At 49.8% G+C, this 17391-nt stretch overlaps 1 long non-coding RNA gene across 1 annotated transcript; it reads right to left on the bottom strand.

The window, feature by feature from the left end:
* Window positions 1–10214: 10214 nt before the first annotated feature.
* On the bottom strand, window positions 10215–17161 carry LOC122114536. The gene is made up of 3 exons (XR_006148584.1): window positions 16975–17161; window positions 16303–16486; window positions 10215–10253 (listed from the first exon to the last, which is right to left on the bottom strand). It is a non-coding gene; the product is annotated as an uncharacterized LOC122114536 (long non-coding RNA).
* Between the last annotated feature and the right edge of the window lie 230 nt (window positions 17162–17391).

The following is a 17391-nucleotide window of genomic DNA, read 5'->3' as shown; positions in this document are numbered from 1 at the left end:
ACACCTGCTCCCCCAATACCTGCCCCCCAACACCTGCCCCCAACACCTGCCCCCAACACCTGCCCCCCACCTGCCCCCCAACACCTGCCCCCCACCTGCCCCCCAACACCTGCCCCCCAACGCCTGCTCCCCCAACACCTGCCCCCCAACACCTGCCCCACACCTGCTCCCCCCACGCCTGCCCCTCCACACCTGGGGCCAATGAGAGAATGTCCCCGCCCCCCCGACTGCCCCCCCCCAACGCCTGCCCCCCAACGCCTGCCCCCCAACACCTGCTCCCCAACACCTGGGGCCAAAGGGAGAACGTCCCCGCCCCCCCCACTGCCCCCCCACGCCTGCCCCCCCCAACACCTGGGGCCAACGAGAGAACGTCCCCGCCCGGGTCATGGAGCTCAAGGCCGGACGGGCGTCCACACCTGCACCGGGAAGTATCCGAACCCGGCTTCTCCACATTCCCGTCCGCCTCGGTTGTGAGTAGTTCCCTAAAAAGCAAAGCGAAACAAAACCGCCCTGCACGCCTCCCTCCCCTGCCTAGAAGCAGCGGCCCTTCCCTCGGGGCAGGCCGAGGGTGCTCCCTGCCTTCTGCACCTTCACCAAGGCGGGAGAGCCGTAATAAATAAAGGGGTTACTGTGTGGCTCCCCACACACCAGATCTTTTTCTTTTTTCTTTTTGAGACAGCGTCTTATAGTGTAGCAAAGGTGTAAGGCCAGGCGCTGGGATTACAGACCTGCACCACCACACCAGATGAGGTGTGCTTTTTCCCTCCACCTTTTTTTGACTACAGCTTCCGTTGTATTCATCTACCATAAACTTTTAGTCTAGTCTACTTTTGGTGTTTATAGAGGCTTCCAGCCTTTGGCTAATTATCAGGCTGCTATGAATATTCTTGTACACACACCTGATGTATAGGAGTGAATTTTCCAGTGTTTTGTTTGTTGTTGTTTGTTCAAGTCTAGCTTTGAACTCACAATCCTCCAGCCTCAACCTCCTGAGTGACCCATGTCACTGTGCCTTTTTAGATCTTTACAGATGCAGGGCGTGATTCTTTTGTCAGTTTTAACAAATGCTGCTAAGCATGACTGTACCCTATCCCTGCAGCCAAACAGTTCATTTGGCACCAGAGTAGGACCAGAAGACAACAAATTAAAGTTCAATAGTGAAGCACCGGTGGCTCACACCTGTAATCCTAGCTACTCAGGAGGCTGAGATCTAAGGATCACCAGCTGGGGTAGGAAAGTCTGTGAAACATTTATCTCCAATTAACCATCAGAAAACTGGAAGTGAGGCTGTGGCTCAAAGTTGTAGCATGTTAGATTTGAGCAAAAGAGTTCAGGAACAAGCCCGGCGCTGGTGGCTCACGCCTGTAATCCTAGCAACTCAGGAGGCCGAGATCTGAGAATCACGGTTTAAAGCCAGCCCGGGCAGGAAAGTCCGTGAGACTCTCATCTCCAATAAACCACTAGAAAATTGGAAGTGGTGCGGTAGCTCAAGCGGTAGAGGGCTTGCCTTGAGCTGAAGAGCACAGGGACAGTGCCTAAGCCCAGAGCTCAAGCCCCACAACCAAACCAAAAAAACAAAAAAACTCGGGGATAGCCCCCAGTTCAAGCCCCATGACCAACCAAAAGAAAGCACAAATTCATGCATACTAGGCAAGCACTCTACCACCAAACCACATTCCCAGACCCCCCCCCCCATTTATTTATATAAAGCTCACAAGTATGTAAAACTAAACAATACAGTGAGAATAAAAACTGCTAAATATGGGGCTGGGAATGTGGCTTGGTGGTAGAGCGCTTGCCTAGCATGCATGAAACCTTGGGTTCCATTCCTCAGTGCCCACATAAACAGAAATAAGCAGAAATGGCACTGTAACTCCAGTGGTATAGTGTTAGCCTTGGACAAAAGAAGCTTAGGGACAGTGCCCACGCCCTGAGTTCAAGCACCAGGACTGGCAAAACAAACCAAACTGCCAAATAATCCAAGTTTAGAAAGTATAAACATAAAAGAAATTTATTTGGGGTCTTAGGGATTGCAAAATTGAGATACAGTTCAGATAGCCCTGAACTCGTGTCTGAAGAAGGCTGGGAGAGTGGAGCTTCCAGTCACAAAAGCTCTTACAAAGTAATTGCATTAGTCAGCTTCACAGTACTTGAATGAAATACCTGAGACAATTAACTGGTAGAGAGGAAAGGATCAGCACAGTGGAGGCTGAGGCAGGAGGAGGATGATTTCCAGGCCAGTGTGGGCTACATACCAACACCCTGTCTCAAACAGGATTCAGCTTGGCTTATAGTGAGGAAGTTTTCACTCCAAGATTGGGCAACTAGGCAGCACCAAAGAGACTGGGGATTGACAATGCCCTTGGCTCACCTCTAACGACTAGAGACCTCTCATGAGGCCTGACAGAGACGCCTCCTAGAACTGCCACCCTCCTGACCAAACCTGTATCCTGTGGGCATATGGTAACACTCATCCAAACCTTAGTGGATTGTTTAGAGAGACACTCCTACTGAAGCTAGGAAAGAATGCAAGCACTACTCACCAGGGCCCACAATGACCAGCAGAAGCTAAAGAATGTGTAAAGCAACTGTGTATTTTTGCCAGTCCTAGGGCTTAACCTCAGGGCCTGGGCGCTGTCCCTGAGCTTGTTTTTGCTCAAGGCTAGCACTCTATCACTTGAGTCACAGTGCCACTTCTGGTTTTTTCTGTTTATGTGATACTGAGGAATCAAACCCAAGGCTTCATGCATGCTAGACAAGCACTCTACCATTAAGCCACATCCCCAGCCAAGCAACTGTTTATAAAGCAAGAGTCTGACAACCTCCTGTTGAGCATCTTGAATCCAGATGCATTCCATAATCACCTGGTCCTTCTAGAAGCCTGCAGCCAAAGGGTGATGGAGATTGCATTCTTAGGCCTGATCTCTTTGTGACCTTCTGACTGCAGTGTGTGTGTGTGTGTGAGAGAGAGAGAGAGAGAGAGAGAGAGAGTGTTGTGGGGCTTGATCTCCATCTAGGTGCTGTCCTTGAACACTTTTGCTCTACCACTTTGAGCCACAGTGCCACTTCGATTGTCTGGTGGCTAATTGGAGCTACGAGTCTTATGGTCTTTCCTGCCTGGGCTGGTTTCAAGTAGTGATCTTCAGATCTCAGCCTCCTGAGTAGGTAAAATTATAGATGTGAGCTACCAGTGCCTGGTTCTGACTGCATTTTGTTGTTGTTGTTGTTGGTTATGGGGCTTGAACTCTGGGCCTGGGCGCTGTCCCTCAGCTCTTCAGCTCAAGATGAGCACCTTCCCAGCTCCTGACTGCATTTTTAAAGTCTCTATCTTCCACCTTCTCCTTTGCTTTTTTTTTTTTTTTGTGGTACTGGGGACTGAACTGAGGACCTGAAGATATACTCTTATCATTGAGCCATGCTTCCAATCAACCTCCCCCCCTTTCTTTTCTTTCTTTTCTTGCTTTCTTTTCCTTCCTTCCTTCCTTTCTTCTTTTCTTTCTTTCCTTTCTTTCTTTCTTGTCTGTCATGGGGCTTGAACTCGGCCTGTGCTCTTCAGCTCAAGGCGAGCGCTCTATGGCTTGAGCCACAGCACCACTTCTGGTTTTCTAGTGGTTGATTGGAGATAAGAGTCTCATGGATGTTCCTGCCCGGGCTGATTTTGAACCATGATCCTCAGATCTCAGCTTCCTGAGTAGCTAGGATTACAGGCATGAGCCACCGGCGCCTGGTGACCCCCCCCCCCCCCCCGCCCTTTTTTTTTTTTTTGTTGGTCATGTTGCTTGAACTCAGGGCCTGAGCACTGTCCTTGAGCTTTTTTGCTCAAGTAGTGCTCTACCACTCTGAGGCACAGCACCACTTCCAGTTTTCTGGTGGTTAATTGGAGATAATATTCTCACAGAGAGGTTCCTGCCCGGGCTAGGTTTGAACCGCGATCCTCAGATCTCAGCCTCCTGAGTAGCTAGGATGACAGGCGTGAGCCACTGGCACCCAGCCCAAGCCCCTTTTTAGCCACCAGTTTTTTAGGTATCATCTTGCTTTATGCCTTGGCGGGTCTAGGGCGTGACATGCTTACTGATACCTCTGTATGACTAGGGATTATGACCCGGGCCACTCTGGGCAGCCATTGTGCTTTTGTGGTGGTTGGGAGAAGAGCAGGTGGCCACTGCCCATGCTAATCATTGGTTGGGATGGTCTGGCACACTTATGTCCCAACTGCCTTGGCTCTCACTATCCCCATCCCCATCTCATAACTCCAGGCTCGAGTCACCTCGTCTGATGCCTGTCTCCCTTTTTTATTCTTTTTTTTGAGACTAGGTCTTGTTATGCTACGCTGGCCTGGATTCAGTGGTCCTTCTTGGGGGTGGTGCATGTCCAGCTACTCAGGAGGCACAGATGGGAGATTGTGGGTAAATCCAGCCTGGACAAAACCAAGAGACCCGGTCTGAAAAATAACTAAAACACAAAGGGCTGGGAGTATAGCTCACGTGGTAGAGCACCTACCTATCTACTATAAGTTCAACCCCAGTAGCACAGAAAAAAAAAGAGAAAGAAATGAATAAAGAAAGGAAGGATGGGCTGGGAAGGTGGCTCAGTGGTAGAGCGCTTGCCTTGCATGCCTGAGGCCCTGGGTTCGATTCCTCAGCACCACATAAGCAAAAAGAAAAAAGCCGGAAGTGGCGCTGTGGCTCATGGTAGAGCGCTCGCCTTGAGCTGAAGAGCTGAGGGACAGCGCCCAGGCCCAGAGTTCAGGCCCCACGACCGGACCCAAAAAAAAAAAAAGTAGGGAATGGTAAATATAATATCCAGGTAGCTGCGAGAGGGAAATGGACAGGGTAGGGTAGACTCCAGGGACTTTATGTTTTTTATTATACCAGTAGATAAGTAGGTTATGAGTGTTTTTTTTTGTTTTGTTTTTTTGGTCGTGGGGCTTGAACTCTGGGCTTGGGCGCTGTCCCTCAGCTCTTCAGCTCAAGGCGAGTGCTCTACCACATGAGCCACAGTGCCACTTCCAGCTTTTTCTGCCTATGTGGTGCTGAGGAATTGAACCCAGGGCCTCATGCATGCAAGATAAGCACTTTACCCTGAGCCAACTTTCCAGTCCCTAACCAAATGTTTTAAAAGAGCAATTTTTAAGATAAGAATTTTTTTTTATTTTGGTGTCAGGAGCCTTTGGATATGAAGGGTGGGAAGGCCACTACTTCAAGGCATTTAACTACCAGACTTGTCCGTCTCTAGGCAGAGGGCAGGCAGGTGTCTTGGGCCCGGTGTGTGCTTTGTTCGCAGATCACAGCACAGCACATGTCTCAGATACCAAGACTTTATTGCATTTGTAAAACTGGTCTAGATCCAGCCTAAGATAGAGACCTCCAGCCAAAGCAAGGCACCCCCTGCTGCCACCCGGGCAGCCTCCAGCCTGCCAGATAACATCTTTAATATCTAGGGGGAAATGAAGCCTCTCGCTTTGGGTGCACATCTCTCCTATGAGGACAGACATTCTGTAACCCAGCTTCTGCTGTCCGAGAACTTCTTTCCCTCCTCCCACTTTTTCCAATTTATTTTTATTGGTTGAAGTACCAGACAGCAGATATAAAAAGGGATTCATTGCGATATCTGTACTCAAGTATACGATGTATCCCTTACCCACTCCTCCCCATCCCGCCTCCTTGTTTCATCGTTTCATTGTTCTACTTCCACACATACCAATAAACTACCTGATCATATCCATCCTCATTCCCCCGTGTTAACCCTCCACTCCCCCTCTCGTACCTACTTCTTCAACAGCCGGGTTTACTTTCCTGTCATGCTTTCCTGTTTGTTTTTACTGTGTATCAAGTGCACCAAGGTTGTCACTGTGATTTTACACATTCGTATATTGTTTTTTGTGGGTTTTTTTTTTTTTTTTTTTTTGGTGCATCTTGGGGCTTGAACTCATGGCCTGGGCTGAACTTTTGTGCTTAAGGCGAATGTTCTACCACATGATTCACAGCTCCCCTTCTGGTTTTCAGTGATTAATTGGAGGAAAGAGTCTCATGGACTTTTTTCTGTGCAGGCTTACAATACTCAGGTTTCAGCCTCTTGAGTAGCTAGGATTACAGGCATGAGCCCCGGGTGTCCGCTTTACATTTTCTGTTTCCATGTCCTACTGATCATTAGCTTTCACTGAGCTTCCTTATGCTGTTTTCAGGCAGCCTCTCTGGACTGATGTTGGTCCTTCGCCCGCCCCTTGAAAGACCGATGGGGTCGGAGGAAAGGTAAGTGCGCTGCTCCCCCGTTCCCCAGCCTCCCTTAGCCCCAGAGACAATCAAACGCAGCGGGAAGTCAAGTCAAGCAAGAACTCGTTTATTACCACACAGCAAGCACTTTTTAAAGCAAAAAACCGTGTGGCATGGGAGGAAAAGGAACCAGCCAATCACTGTAGAGGTCACCCTCTCATGCACCTAAGCTTTCTATACTTACCCTGCTGTCCACGAGCTTACCTCACATCCCCACCTAGCACAGTAATAAACGTCTGCTCCGCCAAGTTAGAAATGTCCGAAGCAGTTACTTCCGGGGCATATGTAAACATCCGTATCTCATAAGGTTGCCCTCTTTAAACCATGGGAGCAGCCTGGGTATTGGGGGTCCCACACATGAGGCACGGTGCATCCTCATGGACCCCCAACACTCATGTCATCCTTGGTGAAGTGGGGTCCAATCTCCAACATCCCAGGATCCTCTTAGCCAGATCACAGAGGTCAAAATGAAGAAGGTCAGGCCACCAGGTCGAAGGGACAGCTTCTCTTGTGGTGCTACTGATGATTTCTCCATTGCCAGCACTGATCACTGCCCAGGCTACCCATTGAGGTTGGTGTGGCATAGGGGCATTGCGGGGGACTGGGAGGGTCAGGACAGCCAACAGCTGGAGTATCGCCATCTGCAATTGTTAGGGAACACAAGAGCTTCTCAAGGGCTGGTTAGTAGTTATCTTTATAGCTTTCCTTCTTTTAAGGTTCCTGGCCAGGATCCAAATGGGGGCTGTCTCCCCTATGGGAAAAATGTATCCAAATTCCCTGCCCATGGTAACTAGGGGGTCAGGTCCTCTCCATTGTTGTCAGGGGGTCCTTCCACCTGACTTTCACTTGGGGCTTAGGGTTTAGTTGTCCCCAGTGCTTCTGAAATCTGGATTCAGTGGCCCCTTTTGAAAAATTTAAAATGTTAATGGTAAACGAAGCTATCTGTAACTGTATATGGGGGTTAACTCACCCTTTTTGTTTTAATAATTGTTCCTTAAGATATTGGTGCTTTCTTTCTATAATTGCTTAGCCTTGGGGATTATATGGAATTCCTGTAGTATGAGTAATATGCCATCTATCAAAAAACTCTGACATTGCTTTACTAACAAAACAGGGTCCATTATAGGTGGACCCAAGGTGGCAAAGCATTGAAGAAAGTGTGCTTGTGAATGTTTAGTTTTTTCTCCTGTATGTGCTGTGGCCCAGCATGCTCCTGAGTAGGTATCTATAGAGACATAGATATAGACATATATATTTAAGCTTACGAAAGGCTGGGAAATGAGCAACATGCGTTTGCCAGAGGACGTTAGGTTTAAGGCCTCTGGGATTTACCCCTAGTGGTTGTAACGGGGGTACTTTTAAGAAGGGCTGGCATGTTTTGCAGGTATGTACTATCCTTTTGAGGTCCTTTACAGGAATCTGAGGAAATCTATGTTGAAGACCTCTCCAATCTCCAATTAATGTGGGTTAAATCATGTGAACAGGTGGCCTCTTGTAACGTTAATGCTTGTGGGCCAGTAGCTAACTGGTCTGCCCAATTATTGCCTAGGGATAAAAACCCAGGAAGTTTTGAATGCCCTCTCAAATGTTGAATATGAATAGGGGCTCCCCTCCTTCTAATAGGCCCTTAAGGTAACCATAAGGGGGGAAATAGGGTTTTCATCCAGCTTAATATGTGCCTGGGGAATATGGGGGAGCAAGTTAATCATATAAAGGCTATCAGAATACACATTAAAGGGTTTTTGAATGTCCTGAAGGGCCATAATTACGGCCAGCATTTCTTTATATTGTGCTGACCCTTTATATTGTGCTGACCCTTGACAAGGTTGAAATCTTTGTTGGCTCGGGGTCTTTTGTTGCTCCTCAAAGGCTGCATACGCAGAGCCTGCCTTACCTCCGTCAGAAAAACATGGAGGGTGCCAGGAATAGGCGTAGGAGAAAATAGAGAAGGCATTTGGAGGGGAAGTTGCCATAACAAGACAGTCCATTTGGATGGCCCATAATGGCAGTCAGTTTGGCCTAGAAACCCCTCCAGGGAGAGAGCAAGATGAGCATTGGCTCCAGTGAGCACTCAACGAGTGAGCACTCAACGTCTGCCATCCGAAAAAAACAATGGAGTGAGGGTGGAGGTCATAATGCCTTTGGGCTTGGGTCCTTCCCTTGACAATAGCATCGGCAAGTTGGTCTGCTTGAGAGTACACCCGAGGTGTGCCCCCCAGGGGAGTGTGAACCCACTCTAATGGCTCCCCCCCCCTTTGACTTAAAACTGCAGAAATCAATGTGACCCCTGCAAACAACCCAAGGGAAATGGGCTCAGAAACAGAATACCTCCTCAGGGACACTTCATCCATGGCTTTTTGGAACTGCACAAGTATTGCACGATGGCTGTCTGTAATTATAATAACGTCTTGGGGCATCCTGTCTTTTAGTAAGGCAAATAAAGACACAAGACTATCTTTAGGGACAGAAACCCATGGCAACAGCCAACTGATTACCCCTAAAAGACTTTGAAGTTGGGTTAGGATCAGAGAGGCTGGAATATCCAGCAAAGGCTTAAGGTGGCTTAAGGTAAGGTAGGACCCGAGCACCTTAAAAGGAGCTACCTTTTGAATTTTATTGAGGGCTATGGTAAAACCCCCCTTTTTTAATATGGTATGAACCTGGGCCAGAAGGCCCTCCAGGCGTCCCGGGTCTTGGTGCCCCAGAATTATATCATCCATGTAGGCACAGGCAATGGAGGTATCTGAACCCAGCACAGGCCCTAAAAGTGTGGCCAAGTATTGGCAAAAGGCCGGGCTATTGGCCATTTCCTGTGGCAGCATCATCTATTCAAAGCTCGGATCAGGCTGAGGAAAATTAAGAGAAGGGATGGAGGTGTAGTAAGAAGACTCCCACTCAAGCATGCAAGCCCACCCAGTTGTCCGGAGTGACAGAGACCACCGCAACAAAGCTGTTTTTTAATAAAGAAGCAACTTTATTGAGAAGGTTCCTACAGTGACGGGTCAGGGTGGCTGGACAGGCTCGGGAGCTGATGCTGCGACTCCGAGTGGTCCCCATTCTCTGGTTTTTAAAGGCAAAATCCATGAGGTCAAGCCTGGTCACGCACAGGTGACCAATGGGATTGTACTACAGAAAAGGATTGTACTGTCATACCAGACCACACACAGGTGAGGTTTACTGTAAGCATGTGCAAAAGGTAGGGTTTACCCTATGCCCTGCAGCCCGAGGTGTTGCCAGTTGGAGCCAGATTACAACCTATCTGTTTTAAGGGTCTTTGAGAACTACACCAGCCAGGGCAGTTATTAGGGTTGTCGCCCATGGGGACCATGAGAAGAGAGACTATAACATGACCCAGTCCCTCAGACTCTTCTAACCTTGGCCAAACTTTCCCTAATACCTTGCTTCATGAGAAGAAGTCCAATCCCCGGTGAATTCAGAGAACTACCTCTGCCAATGAGTCTACCTGGCGGATCTAGCTGAACCAGCATCTAGATTGCAGTAGGCATACAGATAAGACATAAAGAATGTTCCACATCAGCGCACCAATCCCATTCCTTTTACTCTCTGCATTGATAACACTCAGTTGGAAGCAGGTTATTACCATACCAGAGCCAAACTAGGCTGTGACCCTGAAGTGCCACAGGCAGGCCAGTGATATCCTTGCCCCCAAAATCCACTGTGGCAGTAGAGAGGGTTTTTCGATATCACTAAAGAATGTCCCACAAGATCGTAGTTGTAGCAGCTTTCAACCGGGAAGCAGTCCCAGGTGATGGAATCAGGCAGGAGTTCAGTCTACTTTTACCACGGTGGAGGTGGTCTGGGTGACAATGTAGATTTCCTCCAGGTGACTGTCAGGCTGTCGTTGAGCTTTACCCATTAGGGTGTGCAGCAGCAGCAGCAGCAGCAGCAGCAGCAACAGCGTCTCTCAGTGGTTCCAAGGGACTGTCACACCTCATGCTGGGCTGCAAATTCCTACACAGACTGGTTAAGGACACAATACATAGGCTTGGCAGGCTGTGGCCCCATTCGTTTTTTAAGACTGTTTAGACAATAGCCCAGGACAATTTACCAAAATGGCATCTTTTTTACTAACCAGACATTTTTGTAAACAGACACAGAAGGCTGTCTTGTAACCATCTCCGACAGATGCAGTCTTCACACTTGCGTACCTGTTAACACTATTCTTTATGCCTTTTTCTTAAAAAATAGTAATAATTTTATCTATTTTGCCTCCTTTTTCCAAAGCTGACTCTGGACTCGATCTTAAAAGGGGGTAGAAGGGCAAAGGTCCATCTTCTGTAATGTCTTCAAGCTGACTTCAGGGGCGTTGACCCTACCTAGCCAGGAACCTATAACCTTAGCCTATTTTACAAAGAGACTATTAGGGTTAGATGTCATTAAGAACAGTATTTTAACTTTTGACGACTGCACAGCCCTTTTCTCCGGCTACAGCAGTGTAGCGTGTTTAGCACTCTGGTTTGCAAAAGCATCTCTCTGGATGGCTTGGGAATGTGATCTCTAGTGACTGTAACAATGCCTAAGGTACCTGGGCAGGCCTTCAGACAGATGTCAATAGAAACACTCTCAGATTTATAAACCCTTTTTTCCTGAGCAGATGAATTTCATGTAGTTGGTGTCAGCTCAGTTACTACCAGTTAGGGCTTTTGGCACATACAGGAGTTGAGATTTAAACTATCTCCCACATTTTATAACTTTAGCTTTTTATTTCTATCACAGAGGGTGGCAAGTTCCTGTCCCTTACAAGGTAGACAGTCATGGACATTAGGCATGCTTACAAACTATCTTCCCATGACCTCCTGGCTCTGACCAATTTTTGAAGGGCCACGCACAAATGACTCTAGATCTGACATTTCTGCCATCCAAGCAGTGGCTTACTGCCTCTGGATGCGCCTCCATTGCTCTTGTCCCAGGAGTGTCTTCTCCACACTGGGATAAATGCCTCATTGGCATTTCCCTTAGTTGGTTGCTGGACTTGAACTCGGGGCCTGAGTGCTGTCCCTCAGCTCTACAGCTCAAGGCTAGCGCTCTGCCACTTTGAGTCCCAAAGCAACCCTGCTTGCTCTTTCAGCACTCTGCTGGCTGAGTAGAGGTGACAGTCTTACAGGGACCTTTTTTTTTTTTTGCCCGGGCTGGCTTTGAACCAGTTTGCAGATCAATGAGTCTCATAAAAGGCCACTTTACTCCAATTAAAAGCAACAAGGTGATCAACATAGAAGTAGCTTTTAAGCATGCTTTTTTTTTTTGGGTCCGGTCGTGGGGCCTTAACTCTGGGCCTGGGCACTGTCCCTCAGCTCTTCAGCTCAAAGCTAGCGCTCTACCACTTGAGCCACAGCGCCACTTCCGGCTTTTTCCTTTTTGCGTATGTGGTGCTGAGGAATTGAATCCAGGGCCTCAGGCATGCAAGGCAAGCGCTCTACCACTGAGCCACCTTCCCAGCCCCTTAAGCATGCTCTTATCTGGAACTTAAGAGCCAAAGTTACATCTGACAAACTTGTAAGATTCCTCTGTGCTTTGCTCTGGGCTTGCTGGAAACTGTTAAATTTAACACATCACATCACTAATTTTAACCATCATGTTTCCGGTGTCTTGTCTGCAGGGAAAAGGGACAGAACAACGATGGGCCTCTCAGCCCCTCCTGTGGAATGGGCATGCACCCAATGCGACTCTTTAGGGTTAGATGAGCTGCGTTTGTGCCAGCTTGCCCTCTTTCACCATGCGTGGACCCCCCCCCCCCGGCCTGTTCCACCATGCATGACCAGCTGAACTGCACTTCTGCCTGCTCACCCCTAAAGATAGGTCTTCTGTTGGCTTCTAAGTTTTCCCCCTTTCTTTTCTCTTGGTTCTTGAATGAAACACAGTTTTAGACAGACAGAACAGGTAACGAACGCCTTTGACAGTGTTAAACTAACCTTTACATTTCAATTTCTAATATTTATCCCCAAATTTTAGCCAAGAGAACTAAATCCCAAGCAGCCAATGTATTTTTGTTAAGCCAGATAACTTGATTATAGTGTAAACAGCCTTACGCATTTTAAAATATTACATTTTAAAATACCAGATTTTCTAATTTTCAAGTTAAAGAATCCTTAAAAAGCCTTTTAAGACAATGTGAAGATTCTTTAAAATTTTTGGTAATGTCCAAACCTCATAACCTTTTGAATTTTAAACTTAAATTCACTCAATTGTTACAATTCCTATCTTGAACATGTTCACAAACACATACAAAACACACAGATCCCTCTGTACAGTATTTTCACAATAAAAAGAAATTTTGTTCATGAAAAAAAAAAACACCCACACAGATCTTAAAGCGTGCAAAACTCAAAATCAGTTGTACGTACATTTTCTAAATTAAGACAATAAATTCAGCCTGAGGCTTGAAGGGGACCAAACAGCAACCTAGTCCTGTGACCTTCCATGCCTCACAGGGAGGAGGGCATAGCAGGTCTGTGACCGAGCCTAGCTGGAGGCTGGAACTTTTATTCCCGAGATGTTCGAATAAATAACAAAACCAACACAAAAACCAAGGATCCACATTTAAAACTGGTACCAATTCTAAAACAGGACAAAACAAGACAACAACCAAAGGCTGAGTTGGGGACTAATGGGCCCCCAGTTCATTCCTACCAGAACTCTGTGCTGTTCCCACTCAGCAAGCTGAATCCAGAGCCTGCTGAGTGAGCTTCCACTCACCCAGAACTCCCCCACCTAAGAAAACACACCAAAGTAAACAAGACAGACAAGTAGCCACAAAGACAAGTTGTAGTAGGAAGACCCCTACTCAGGCAGGCAAGCCTGCCTAGTGGTCAGGAGTGACAGAGCCCACCGCAACAAAGTTGTTAATAAGGAAACAACTTTCTTGAGAAGGGTCCTGTTAGGTTTTTAAAAAGAGGTAGCCGAGTAAGAACAGCACCACGCACGTGGTGTTCAGGTAAGGGGTAGGTTTATTCAGTAGACCTGCTGGGACCAGGCAAGGTTGGCACTCCACGCGGCTGGCAAAAGAGGGCGTCTGGCCCTGGGTTAGGCCTTATATAGGGTAGGGGGCGGGAAAGGTGTGTCCAGGTAAAAGGAAGTGGGATCAGGTGGGAGAAAGGTGTGGCCACATCAGGTTAAGATGTGACCTCAGCGGATGCAGATGTGACCTCTTCCAGGGGTTCCAGTTGCCTAGGTAACGCAGGTACTGGGCGAGGTCTGTTCCCCGTCCAGGAAAGAACTGTTCCCACACTGACTGGCCAGGGCCGCAGCACAGGCTTGGGAGCTGATACTGTGACGCCCTCCCAGTGGCCCACCTTTGGTTTTTAAAGGCAAAATTCACGAGGTCAAGCCTGGTCATGCAGGTGACCAATGAGACTGTCACACACCCAAAAGATTGCAGTCATACTGGACCACATGCAGGTGGCCAATGAGGTTACAGTTTGTCACATTATGGCTGTTTAAACCAGCCTATCACTTTTGGTTTAAATGACTCACAAATTCAATGGTAAGGCGGAGCTTACAGTAAGCATACACAAAGGAGGAGTTTACCATAAGCATGTGAAAAAGGCAGAGTTTATGGTAAGCTGGTGTTGTTGCCTGTCTGAGCCAGATTACAACCTGTTTTAATGGTCAGTCCTTAACGGAACAATTAAGGTGGGTTAGGTTGTTAGGGGGAGGGGGTACCTAGAGGCATTCTTTCCATTCCAGGAACTGGGCTGGTTGGGGCCAAGGTCTAGTTAACCTTATTTTAAGTTTTTTTTTCTAAAATCTCTAAAACAAAGGCAAAGCCTGGAAAGAAGCTGTGCCAGCTCAAGTCTCCTCTCAGGGCCTACTTCAAAGGCAAACTTCTCGGAGTCATCCGGATGCAGGGGGATAGAAAAAAAACAATCTAAAACAATCTTTAACATCAACCACAACCAAGGTATATTCTGAAGGTGTAGCGGGAATCCAGGGCACGCCTCTTAGGGGTGCTCCTACTGGCTCCAAGCTTTCAGTTATCTTACCTAGATCTTGGAGCATGCGCCAGGCCCTAGGATGCTTTTTGGATAACAAACACAGGGGTGTTCCAAGGGCTCTTAGAAGGATGTATATGCCCATGGTTTATCCGTTCCTACAAAAGGTGGAGGGCTACAAGTTTAGGTCCGGTCAATGGCCACTGCTCCACCCAAATAGGGCTTCCCGGTTTCCACCTAATGGGAGGTACGGGGGGGGGGGGGGGTGGAGTGGCCTTTAGGATTGGGGGTACACCCGAGTGGGTCCCTTATGTTCCTCTCTGTAATTATCAAAGTTAAAAAAATCCTTTTCCTTAACTCCCTCTAGATCCTATTTAGGCCTTTGTGCTTCTTCTCCATCTAGGATATCACCATAGGATGCTCGATGACCCGTAGTGACCACGGCATCCATTTGTCTTAGCATGTCTTACCCTAGTAAGTTAGTGGTGAGGTCTTTTGCCACTAAAGGTCGTATCTTTCCGTGTTCTCCATCTGGGCTAGTCCATTTCATAAGGGCAGCTGTCTCTTTGGACTGGGAGTTGCCCCCTACCCCCAATATCGGGGGCCCGGGTGCAAGCTTCCAGTCCAAGGGCACTTCCTCCTCCCTGAGTACGGTTCGATCTGCCCCGGAGTCAATTAAACAGTGAAACCTCTTCCCGTCTATAAAAATACTCATTTTAGGGCGGAGTCCTTCCACCAGGGGGAAGGTCCAATGGGCCTGGGTCGCCCTGCCATGAGGCTGCCTGGGCCTCACAGCAGAGGGGGTTCCTCCTTGAGTTAATGGGGCTGGAGGATGCCCCTCCCCTAGTTTAAAGGCTTCCCATCTAAATGAAATTTGGATCGACAATCCTTTTTCCAATGGTACCCCTTCCTGCACCTGGGGCAGGAAGTAGGGGGCGGTTTGGACCCCCCAGGCCGGTTGGCGGGGGATTGTTGTGGACAGTCCCTCTTAAAGTGGCCCTCCTGTCCGCATTTAAAACAAGTCCCTCTCCCCAATGGTCTTGAGGTCCCTTGGCCCTGGGCTGCCAGCGCCTGGGTGATAGCCTCAGCCATCGCAGAGGTCTGAGCCTGTAAAGCCAATGCTAGTGATTGGGAAACCAGTAGCTTTACAAACTGATCCCGGAGGTCCCCTGCCGGCAGCTTGCGGTGAATACTCTGCTGGACTCGGTCTATGAAATCAGGTAGAGGTTCACCTGGTTTTTGTCTCACTCCTGCTATGGGGGACTCAGTGGGCCCTTCATCCAGTTTGTACCACGCGGCAAGTCCTGCCTGCCTCACCTGGTCACGGTACGGGCCAGGTATAGCAGCCTGTTCGACGCCAGTGGAGTACCCTTCCCCCGTCCCTGTTAACATGGCGTAAGTAATAGGTATTACGGGTTGAGCCTGCTGGTTATTTTCTGCCCGCACTCTGCATTCCTCCTCAAAGAAGGCACACCATTTAATAAACTGAGAACTGGTGAGGAAGGCTTTGGCCACATCTCGCCAGTCCTTAGGGACACATGGGTGATAGGCAATGTCCTGTAATAGGGTCTGGGCCCAAGGAGAGTTTGGGCCATCCTCTGCCACCGCCTTGCGGAGCTCTTTAAGATCCTTAGCTTCCCATGGATACCATTCCAAGGGTCTGTTAGCTCCTGGTGCCAGATTGACCGGATACGCTTGGGGAAGCGAATCCTGTGGCCTAGGGTTTGGGCTCCTGGGTGGCCCCTCCTTTACACGGGAGGCCTCTGCATAGATTACTTCCCCAGCCCTCAGCCCCTCCGTGGAAGGTCTGTAGGGGTCCGGGTCTGGCAGGTCCCTGTGTAAGGCTACGTAGGGCGCTATACCTTCCCCCTTTTTGGGGGCATAGGGTGGGGGCCTAGGACCGCCAGGGGCACCCGAGTCAGGGGGGGTAATCTTCACCCTTGTTTTGACTTCCACTGTGCGTGCTTCTGTCTGATCAGTGTGTTCTCGGTCGAATTTGGCCCATACCTTTTCCTCCCCACTTCCCAAGTCCTCCTTCTGCGAGATAAAATTACCCATACTATACTAAGGGTTTCACTTACCCTGAGAGACCGCTTAGCCTCGGCTGATATATTTTCCTTTCGGGCCCCACGTTGGACACCAGGTGTCGGGTCTTTCCCCTCCCTTAGCCTCAGAGACAATCAGAGGCTGTGGGGAGTCAAGTCAAGCAGGAGCTCATTTATTACCACACAGAAGCACTTTTCAAAGCAAAAAAACCCGCATGGCCTGGAAGGGGAGGAAAAGGAACCAACCAATCACTGTAGAGGTCACCGTGTCACGTGCCTAAGTTTTCTCTACTTTGCCGTTCACGCACAGTCGCCTGGTTGCGGTATCCAATCAGATTGACAGGAACGATCAGGCTCTGCCCACTGACTCCCGCCCAGCGCCATCTTGGCTGCCCACGTGCCCCGCCGACCGCTCCGCCCCAGAGCTGCGCGGGCCGGGAGGGGGGCGGGCAGGCGGATCCGGGTGCGTGGGCCCGTCCCGCAGCGGCCCCGCGGGGACACAAGTCATAATGCAAACCGATGCAAGTCGTGAGGGCCGGAGGAGCGGAGCCCGCGCGCGCTCCGCGGTGCCGGGGAGGGGAGGAGCTCAGTTTCCTCCCCTTCAACTCCGGCCCTCGGCCTCGGGCTCCGCCCTTCGGCTCCCGCCCGAGCCCGGCTTTCCTGATGGTTAGAGATCGGACTCTGGCCAGACTTTCCCGCCCCGGTTACCTTCCCCCGGCGTCCTCCGGGCCGCGGCCTCCCGAAGCGGCTGGGATTGGCAAGCCGTGCCGAGCAGTGGCGGGAGCAGCGGGTAGGCGGGCGTGGCGGGGAGGGGACGGGCCCTGGGCTGCCGACGCCGCGAGTCCGGGCGCGAGCGGCCCCGGGGCGCCTGCTTTCCCCGCGGTCGTCGGGCCGGGCTCCCCTTCCCAGCGCGGGCTGCCCTGGCCCCGCCCCTCCCGCCGGGCCCCGCCCCTCCCGCCGGGCCCCGCCCCTCCCGCCCGGCCCCGCCCTCCCGCCCCGCCCCGCCCGTCCGGCCCCGCCCCTCTGGCGACTCCGTGAGGTCATCCCAGCGCGTCTCCTGGCCTGGCGCCCAGGCGCCGCTTAGTGACGTCGGCTCATTGACAGCGTGGGGCGGCGCCGGCGGCG

This window comes from Dipodomys spectabilis, unplaced genomic scaffold (assembly GCF_019054845.1).
Source record: "Dipodomys spectabilis isolate Male_0828 unplaced genomic scaffold, ASM1905484v1 ptg000108l, whole genome shotgun sequence".
In the NCBI taxonomy this organism is placed as follows: Eukaryota; Metazoa; Chordata; class Mammalia; order Rodentia; family Heteromyidae; genus Dipodomys; species Dipodomys spectabilis.
This window is presented reverse-complemented; position numbering and strand designations above follow the sequence as displayed.